Consider the following 11159-nt stretch of genomic DNA (forward strand, 5'->3'; position numbering starts at 1 on the left):
AATAATGATGGAAAACTTCCCTAACCTACTGAAGGAAATGGACATAAAACCTCAAGATGCTCAGAGAGTCCCAAAAATCAGAGATCCAAAAGGCCCACACCAAGACACATCATAATTAAAATGCCAAAGTTTAAATACAAAGAAAGAAACTTAAAAGCAGCAGGAGAAAAGCAGATAGTTATCTATAAGGGAGCACCCAAAAGACTGGCAGCCGATTTCTCAAAAGAAACAATGCAGGACAGAAGGGTTTGGCAAAAAATATTTGACATAGTGAAAACCCAGTATCTACAACCAAGAATACTTTATCCAGCAAAGCTATCATTTAGAGTTGAAGGACAGATAAAAAGCTTCCAAGACAAAAATAAGCTAAAGGAATTTCTCACCACCAAGCCAGTACTACAGGAAATTTTGGAGGGACTTCTTTAAGAAGAAAAAACATGTATTAAAAACAGGAGTGAAGAATGGTAACAACTACATTCCTATCAATAAGTACCTCAAATAAAAAAGAATTAAGTGCCCCAACCAAAAGATAGAGTTGCTGAAAGGAAAGGAAAACAAGAGCTCCACATGTTGTCTATAAGAGACTCACTTCAGATTAAAAGGAAGGAGATGGAAAGAGATATTGCTTTGATGGACCTAGAAGGTATTTAAGTCAGACAGAGAAAGATAAACACTATATGATTTCACTTATATGCGGAATTTAAGGAATAAAAAGAAGTAACCAAAAACAGATTCACAAATAAAAAGGACATTTTTGTGATAAACAAGGGAGAGGTGGCTGAGGGCTGGGAGAATGGGGTGAAGGGTTAAAGAAGTACAAATTAGTAGTTGATAGTTGGTCACGAGGATGGGGAGCATGGCAGTGGGAATGCAATTAGCATTAATATGTTGGCTAGGTGAAGGGTAAAAGGTGGAGGGAGCAATTGAGGGGATCGTTTTAGGAACTATATAGATGTCTAACCAATGTACTGTATATTTGAAACTAATTAAAATACATAAATTTTTTAAAAGATATATAAATGTCTAACCACCATGTTGTACACCTGAAACTAATATAATGTTGTATGCAAACTGTAATTGAAAAGTAAAAAATTATTTCTGAGAAAAAGGAATTAGCAGACCAAAAAAATGAGGCCAACTTGTTTTTACTATCCCACCACCACCTGCGATTGACTATACCAGATTTTTCTGGAAAGTGAGGGTAGAAGGGGGTAGGTAAAATAAGGAAGATTGGTTGAAAATCTGTTTAAGAATCAGGTAGGTGCCTATATTCCCTACTCTATTCTGGCAAAAGACTAGAGATTCGTTCCAGAGAAGGGAAAACAGAAGGTTTAGACTGGAAGATACCAGGTGCTGGTAAGATGCATTATACTACAACAGAGGGATGAAATGAAAACTCTCTGGATAAATGTCTAAATCTCTTCTCTCAAAACATTGAAATGCATCTGGTGCTATCAATTTCATTCTTCCTGAAGAAATCTCACCTGGCAGCTTTTCACCTGCTCTGGACTGATTACTCTCTGCATGTGGCGAACAGCTGACAGCTGGGATCCTTCTTTATGTTTTCTTAGGAAGGAGTAGTTATATTTCTTCTTGTAGCCTATGTCCTCCTTCTTCTCAGTTTACTTCATCTTTTGGTGAAGCACATCCTCCAGCAGCTTTCTGAGAAAGGGAGTATTGGTTAGCTCTTGCTTTCATATGCCGCGTAACAAACAACCACAAAACCTTAAGTGTGCATCTAGCCTTCAGCCAGGGGACTAGATTTAGCTGGCCTTCCTTTATACCAGGGGTACCCAATCTCCAGGCTGCAGATGGGTACCAGTCTGTGGCCAGTTAGGAACTGGGCTGCACAGCAGGAGGTGAGCGGTGGGTGAGTGAGTGAAGCTTCATCTGTATTTGCAGCCTCTCCCCAGTGCTGGCATCACTGCCTCAGCTCCATCTCAGATAATCAGGCATTAGGTTCTCATAGGAGCACTGGTCCCTGGTGCCAAAAAGGTTGGGCACTGCTGCTTTAGACTAATAATTCTGACAGGTTATAAGAATCACCTGGCATGCTTGTTAAAAACACAGATTTCTGGGTCCCTCCCCAGACTTTCTGATTAGCGTCTCCAAAGCAGAGCCCTGGAAATTAACAAAGCCACTCAGGTGATTTTGTCACCAGGCAAGTATGAGAAATACTGCTGTAGATGTTGGTTCTGTAAACCCAGGTCTTCACAATCTTCTCCAGGCAGGCATATTGGAGCCACTTAGGAAGTTTATGAAATACAAATGCTGCTGATTTCAGTGACAGATGTGTCCTGGGAATCTGAAGATTTAACTATCTTCCCTCTCCAAGGTGATTCTGAAATAGTGCCAGGAGCCAAGGGCCAATGTGTTAGGAAACAGTGTTATCAGTTAATTCAACTAATATCTTTCATCATTTTCCACTGATTTTGATCTTTACTATGTTCACTCTGTTATTTACGAATCCACTGAGGGAGAGAAAAGTGGATAAGTTATGACCCCTAGCTACAGCAGCTTCTGTCTGGAGTGAAAGACAGGTATACAAACAATTAGCTGTAAGACATTGCTAATTAGAGGTCAGTATATTTGAACCCAATCTAATTAGGGTATCTGAAATTTCGGGAGTTCCCCTGGTGAAATCTGAAACTGGTCCCCATACATGGAGGGCAAGACGAGGCTGAAGAAAGCAGCAATATACTCCAGATTGGCAGGAGGCAAGTTTAATAAGCAAGGGGACTTATGAGACTTGTCCCGAGCAGCCAAAAGATGAGCGGATCTCTGCACCTGCCCACTAGAACCTTAGGAGTTTATATAGAGGCCTTAACGGAGTTCAGTCACATATACAGTCCAGATGGTTTCGATAACGTTACTTTCTCAAGGCCACGTCTTTGAAGTAGCTCCTAGTGTGGGAAGAGTGGGAGGAAAGTACATTCCAAGGACAGAGGAAGGGACGAAGAGCCTCCAGTCGCCTGGGTCCAGCCTTTGGGTCAATCAGCAGTCACATCCTCTCAATGATCTTCTCCAACAGTATCCTTCCAATTGTCCCATATATGCTTATTGAGTGACTATTCCGTGTTAGGTACTGTGTGGATGGAACACTTGACACTCCTTCAAATCCAGAGATGACTTTGGGGACGTAGGCTGATTTTTTGGTAGTTTAATTATAAAGCAATCCGAATCATGGTGTCTTGTTCTGATATTGTGTCATATGCTTTTGGAAAACTTCCCCACATCCTATCTGAGAGACTTCAGGCAAATCACTCAATACTGTTGCATTTCAGTTCCCTCATCTGTAAAATGGGTATAACCATACTGTTACACAAGTTTGCTGTGAGAAGTAAATGAGATAAAAGGAGTGAACAAAGCTTTGAGCCTGTTACATGGCAGGCACTCAATAAAGAACAATTAACATTCAGACACAATGCTAAGTGATTTACAACAGTTAATCATCTTAACTCTCCACACAAGAATTCTACTATGTTCATTAAATCTGAATTTCCTATTGGTCAAAGAGCTTATGAGGAGTAGAGTTTTGTCTGTAAGCATGCTATGCTTTTCTACATTTAGCATTTATAGAGGACCTATTAGATGCAAAGCTGAAGGAATACAATGTTAGCCACTCTGGAGAGCAAAGCAAAGAGAAAGTGCCTGAGGAAGATGAGAGCCTAAATGAGAAGTGACAGCATCTAATGTAAATCAACTAGACCTGTAATTTGAAAAAGAGTTCAATAAAATATTTAATCAAATGCCAAGTTGCCAAAAATCTGCCTTTCTGCCTATCCATCTTCCACACTATTTCTGAAATGGTTTCTAGGTGCTAGAGGTGCTAGTTACTTCAGAGGCAAAGTCTTGCTCACTCAAACCCCCTTAAGAGAAAAAGGGTTTGTGTTAAGTCCACATGGACTTGACCTGGATGAGAGGTCTTCTAGGAGCTGGCACCTCTGTCCATTACCATGGCCTGCATCCTCTCACTCAGCTGCCTGGCCCGCTTTCCCTACCAACTGGCCAACTTGGTCTCAATCTTGTAGACTTCAACTTGGAAGGAGCCTGTCTGGCTGGCTTAGTAATGACCATAGTCCTTATTGGCCAGAACCATCCTTTTAGGCCACCTCAGAGTCCTGTGTGTGGATGGGCTGCCTCAATCAGATCCTCTGATCCTTCTTGTCCAGTCACAATCGACCCTGCCCCAACCAGTGCAGGGTAGCTTCCCTGAGCAGGGGCTGTGGGCAGGTCAGTGTCATCTAGCAGGAAAAGTAGGTGTGGAATGCACCATGTCTACCTGAAAGACAGATCCGGCAGACATATTTTAAAGAGAAATTGAGTTGTGGTACTCCTTTTTTTTTTATCACTCATTGCTTTTCTTAAATTCTTTGGGGTTCCCATCCATCACCTGTAGTAGAGTTTCCAATAAGCAACACTTGGAGGCTTCATGGCCTCCTCCAGAACTACTATCTCAGTAGCGTGAAGAACAGAGCTAAGCACTTGCTTTATTTATTTTTTTTAGCAAAGTTCCCAAAATGTGTCTTGTTCATCTTCAATAGCTAGTATGCTAGCTGAAAGAGTTAAAATTTAATAAATGTTTGATGCAAATATAACAGAATGATAAGATTTTCTTAAACTGTCACATGAAAACCTCTATCTACTTTCTTATTCTCAAAGATCTCCTTCATTTCATGCCATTTTTTCTTGATTTCCGCACTTGGGGGACACTGCCAGCTCAGCTCCCAGTCTCAGATCCAGCCTAGCTGGAGAAAGGATCAAAGCCCCAGATCTCTCTCTGTCCCCACTGTCTTTGCAAACACCTGCTCAGCACTCAAGTCTGTAAGATCATCCTACAATCTACAAACACAGAGTGGGCTAAATCCAGATCTGGGGAGGAAGGTTTCTCCCAATGGAAACAAGTTACTGGAGCATAGTCCTATAAGAAGATAATAGCAAGAGACTTTCCATCTCCTCCTAAAGCATTGTATCACTGTCTTTTCAAGAACAATAAGGATAAATTTGCTTATACTATGTGCATAGGTAAAACAGTCCAAAACAGATCACGTAATTTTTCCAGAATTATCTTTTTTTTTAAATACAGTGTTGATAATCTTCTCTTTTAAAAAAGCCACCCTTCAAAAATAAATAAATAAATAAATAAATAAATAAATAAATAAATAGATGAATGAATGAATGAATGAACGAATGAATAAATAAATAAATAAAGCAAGCAAGCTTCCCATAGCCCTGCATTGGTTAAATGGCAAACTATATCTTTGTACCTTTCCATGTGTTGTTCCCATGTTTGGACACCATCCACTTCTCTAATTGGGAATTCCTTACCATCCCCCAAAGATACAACTTAGCAGTTGGCAGCACCCTGCAGAGCTGGCCTTGGCCTCTCCTGGCCTTGCTCCCAGATGGCAGTGTGGCACAGCGTCAGTGCAGCACACCACACTTAGATCACTAACACAGGAAACTTGGCCCCACAACAAGCTGTGGTACTGTGTATTAATTATTTACCACTTCTGTGCCTTAGTTTCCTCATTTGTAAAATTTGTCGCTACCCTGTAGGCTTGTTCTAATGTGTTCTGTAATATGAATAAAGTTCTTAGAACAGTGCCTGACACATAATAAGTGTGAAATGTTAGTTCTACTGTAGCCTTCAACATTGTCTCAGCAAGCCTCAGTGAGTTTCTGGTTGAACACTACATGATCTTGGGTTTTCTCTAAGTCAGTGGTAGAACTCAGCATTAAGAAAATCAGGGCAACAGCTTTTTACATCATGGTTTACAATCTTTCCTACCTGTAGGGGTTTAAAACAAGGAATCCCTACACCCGCGTTCAAGACTGCATAAGCCATAATGTGTTTGTAGGTGACATTCTATTTTCATTCTTTCTTTGAGGTAGGCATATTAGTCAAACTACGGAATGAAGATGAATATGAGCTCCTTCAAAATGATGACTCACATTTTAATAGGCTTGCTCATTTAAAAAAAAAAAATCGTCTTGTCTCTTTCCTCCCCCTAGAGCATGAGCAGAGATATAAAGTTGAGTCAAATTTATAATGTGCTTCTGACCTTATGAGAAATAAACCCTGGGGACAAGCACAGGTTTTCGAGTTGTCTAGTTCCTGTGAAATTATAATGGGTAGGTTTGGTTTTAGAAGAACTGTCAGTTAAGTGAGCTTTTTCCCCTGCAATATGACTAATAATGGCAGTTATTAAAATTGAAGCTAAAATACCTAGAATTAAGATTTTGGCAGAACACACAGACATTCCTAAGTTCTGAACATTTTAAGTACATGCCTTGATGAAATATTCACTTCTCACTTAGATTTTTAAAGCAAGAGGTAGAAATAAATGGCAGAAATAAAAGTTATATGACAAATGTACCTTAAATGCTTCTCCTTCAATGAATCTTAAAATTAAAATTAGGATAAGAAAAAAAGTGAGTTGAAGATCAAGATTGAAAACACCTTAGAAAATCCTTGAGGAACTCGCTTAAGAGTATTTCAGGCAATTTAAATTTCCTGGGAAGTTTGTTCATTGTGAGGATATAATACTTAGATTTTTCACTGTGAGGACTAATCTTTCAAATCTAGCACAAGACTAAAAGTGAAATGAGTTCACTTGGACCATTTTTTATATGAATTTATCTCTGGTTTCCCTCTAGCTTTGCAAAAACAGGCCCACCTATCACTGACTGAAGTGGAAACCCCTGAATCAGTAAGGTCAGTGTGTCTTTCTCACATGGGCCCAGGAAACCATCACTACAGACTAGGCTCCACTTGGCTGTGGAGCACTGCTTGGATGCTTGCTTACATTTTTACTTAGTTCTGGCTAAGAGTGGATGGAGAACTCTAGGCCACATGGCATCCCTTTTGCCCTATTTGGCTATACATTCTACCCAAATACAATGGGAAAGAAAAAAAGGTTTCCATGTGCAAGTCCATGTTGTAAAATTATTTGACTATCTAAAGCAGGCCTTGCTTTATCAGGGACAAAACCTTTCTCTACATTTAATTAATAATCACTCTAGTTCTACCTCTTATTCCACTTTGCTTCTTTGCCTTAGTCCTTGTGGATGTTAGTGGTCCTTTCATCTACCAGTCTCTCATGTGGCATGAAGTATTTGTCTATTATCTTTACAGAGATTTGAGTTTTTATCATAACGTCTATTCATTAATCCGTTTCTGTAATTATTATCATTGTTCATGAAAATCTAAGGCATAATTTCCTTTAAACATCCATCCATTCCCAAAGTCTACTTCCTCCCCCTTTTTTAAGCGAATCGAAGATTCTGTTTTTAGACTAATAAAAAGACACTTTAGAGAGGGTATAAAGATCTAAGAAAAAGTCTCTCTTAAATATATTTACTTATTAGTAAAAATGGTCCAGTTTCTCCAAAATGTAACTGATAGTTTTTTTCCCCACAAAAACTAAATATTATACAGAATAAAAGATGTCAAGAAGATGTTTAATCTTAAAATATGCATATATAATGAACAATAATTAAAATGGTGACGTATTTATGTTACTTTTAAGATGTTATAAAAATTAGACAAATTTTAAAAGGCTCATCAAAGGCCTTTTTTTTTTTTACTTTCCTATGAGTTTATTCTCTAAAAGTAAATTAACCTTTTTTGCAAATGGGCTGCTAATGTCACATACCAGTAGGGGGCACTAAAATATTGTTTTTAAATGTTATGAAAATAGCGATAAAGGACTTTTTGGCAACTTTTCTCTTGCCCCTTAACATTAATCGGAAAATGGTGGACACTAGCAAGGGAAAGCACACAGTACAATTAGAAGATCAAAGCTAAGTTTGCAGAGAGAGAAACATTTTCTGTGTAAAAGCCAGCATGACAGCTATGTTTAAAATGTTTAGTATTAGTGAACATCTCATGAACACAAAACTTTATGCTAGCTTTCTGACATAAGGACTGTGGACAATTATGAAGGGGGAATCCCCAAAACAAACAAATGGCAAAACTCAATTGCACATGGTCTACTATATACTTTGATGGTATAGAATACATAACTTTAAAATCCTGGAATTTTAATAGCTTTCAGAATGATAATAGTTTGGGCATGGACTTGAGATGTGGCAAGAGTATATGGTGAGGAATGGCCAGATGACGGACGTTCTTGGCTGTCAGTGCCACGTTTAGTTGGGCAGGCTGGACTTCTTGGGGCCCTGCTCTTTATTGGCCGGGACAACTAACACTGTGAAGTAAATGAACATCTGGTCCTAAAAAAGTGAGTCTGCTGTTCCATGAGAATGAGAGGAAAAAGCAAGCCCATGCATTTCCCTGTGGCTATGCCACACATCTAGAGAATATGCACCGAATTTAGCCTGTCCTTTGGCATTTTTGTCATTTGTTTTGCAAGTTTTAGCAGTGTGGAAAGAAACCATCAGCACAGAAAAAAATTTCCTATGGCTCTGAATGTGTTAAGATTTATATCAAAAACAGGGCCCAGCCCAGCTAGTCTCCAGTGGCTTGGTACTCTGTTCCTGCCCAGATGGTGAAAGCTCCCCCTCGAAAGGTAATTCAGCGGCACCGGACATGAAATGATTTAGATCCAGACATGGGAGCTGAAAGGAATGCAAGTGTACGTGGGGAGTGCTGATTTCCAAAGCAGGTTCTTAAGAGTGTTTCTTTCCCCATTCAGAGGCTTGTGTTAATATCAAGACTAGGAAGTGGTTCTTTTCTTCCTTCTTTTCTTTTTATTGTATCTATTTGAGAAGATGGATGTTAGTTGAACCTATTGTGGTAATCATTTCACAATGTATGTCAATCAAATCATCATGCTGCATGTTTTAAATTTATACAGTGATGTATGTCAATTATTTTTCAATAAAACTGGAAAAAGAAAAGACTAGGAAGAGAATTAATTAAATGTTATCATCAGCTCAAACAGGTGTATGGCAAAGGCATAGACAATGCGGCTGAGTCCAAATCTCTGAGTTGGGAGTGACTGACTGACAACTCACATTATTGATTTTGATTTCAAAAGGCCCAAACTGTGGGGGGCCTGGGAGAAAGCCCAGAGGTCATGGGGAGGACCAGTGTCTACAATCTTGATGGACTGGAGCCAACACTGGCGCATGTGAGGCCAGCTCCAGCGAAGGATGGTTTGATGTTCGGATCCTTTACGGTCATGTGGACCATAGCGGGTGAGGAGCTTGAATGCATTTTGGGTTTCTCAGTGTGGGAAGGAGAAACTTAACACAGGTTCTGCAGGCTCCTGCAGGCTCCTGAAGGGTAGATCTGGTCTATGCTTGCCTTATTCCATAGGCTGGCCTTCCCTCTTTTTCAATGAGCCTCCCTGACAAATGCTTTTCATCCAAAAACTCTGCTTTTCCTATATGTGATATTTCTCAGGGCTCTCTAGAAGCCTAGGGAAGGTGGGAGAGAAGAGCTCCAGGGGCTGGGGAAGGGGGAGTGGGGACTCTTTCTTCTTCCCATTTTTACTTGTCCACAGAACTGTCTGATGAAGACAAGGGATGATGGAACCATGTGGATGGGTGTGGCTGAGCCCTCATTGCAGGGCAGATATAGGACCAACTGGAAGGGGATATTAGCCCTCCATGGAACTAAGGCCCTGGTGGTTTGCCACTCAGCAGAAAGCCTCTCTATCTTAAAGAGGACCCATTTGACTACCTTAAAGAAAGGAACCTCAGACTCTATAAATATGCCCGCAATGCCTGGAGCTAACCTCACCTGCAAACACTATTATATAATTATCTCAGTTGACCCCTACAACAGGTGGGCATTATCATTCCCATTATTCAGATAAGGAAATTGCCTGGAGGGATAAGGTGCTCTTCTCATCACTTCCCACTGCTGTGTTTGGGGTTGGTGAAGGAGAGGGTAGTAAGTATCTGATCTACTAACTGAAGAAGCCACATGGATTCTTGGTTAAGAGCAAAGGCACTGGACCAGACTGTCTGTGTTGGTATCCCAGCTCCCACACTTGCTAGCTAAGTGACTCAACCACCCTGTGCCCTCATTTCCTCATTTGTAAAAGAGTACCTCCTCCATCCAGTTTTGTGAAAATGAAATGAGTTTATATAGTAACTGCTTAAAACCATTGCCAACACATAGTACTAGATATATGTTTTCCTCTAATAAAGACCATTCTGCTTGTTCATAAACCATGCATGAGCAGATGGATTTGGTTGAGACTTTGGCTCTCAAATTAGTGCTTTATTTGCTTAACTGCCTTTCTGGGTTAGGGCCCTTTAGTTCCTCAATGGAATGTTAAAACTCTAACCTAAACCTTGAAAAAACATAACTGATCATTTAGTCAGTGGATTAGTTTGCCAGGGCTGCCATAACAAAATACCACAGACTAGATGGCTTAAACAACAGAAATTAATTTTCTCACAGTTGTGGTTGCTAGGAGTCCAAGATCAGGGTGTTGGCAAGATTGTTTTTTTCTGAGACCTCTCATCTTGGCTGGCAGATGGCCACCTTCTCACTGTGTCTTCACACCATCTTTCTTCTGTATGCTTACTGTCACCCCTGGTATCTCTGTGTGTCCAAATACCATCTTCTTATAAGGACACAGGTCAGATTGGATTAAGGCCCACCCTTACAAACAGTTTTAACTTATTCACTTCTTTAAAGACCCCTTTTCCAAATACAGTTACATTCTGAGGTTCTGGGGGCTTCAGTATATGAATTTGGTGGGTGGTGGTGGTGTGGAAACAATTCAGTCCATAAAAGTCAGTTCCCTCAAATACAAAAAAATTCTAGATGCACTCATATCAATGAAAGAACACAATAGGTATCATTTAAACTTTAAGTTTTCAAGGGAGAAGCTGAGAGCTTAGGAACAGTCTAATTGAAGGTGGATACTAGTGAGAGTATCATCAGATGACCATGAGTATGTGTGGGCACCAAAGTACACTCAAGATTTTAAGTTGAGTAGGATATTATGATTTTAAAATGTTCCCTGGTTTCTCTCTCTTGCTGTTCGCTGCTGGCTGAGAGAAGAGAGAAAGTGGTACACGGGCAGTGGAACAAAGGGAGTGTGGGCTGAGGAGAGCTATTTCAGGAACATAGATGTCTCCCAACCTGGGACCAACTCAAGAAAGGCCTGTGAATACCTCTGGGAAACAAGAGAAAGTACTTTAGCCATTATGATCACTTTAATAATTTTTCC

The sequence above is a fragment of the Pteropus medius genome, unplaced genomic scaffold (genome assembly GCF_902729225.1).
Source record: "Pteropus medius unplaced genomic scaffold, Ma_sr-lr_union100, whole genome shotgun sequence".
In the NCBI taxonomy this organism is placed as follows: Eukaryota; Metazoa; Chordata; class Mammalia; order Chiroptera; family Pteropodidae; genus Pteropus; species Pteropus medius.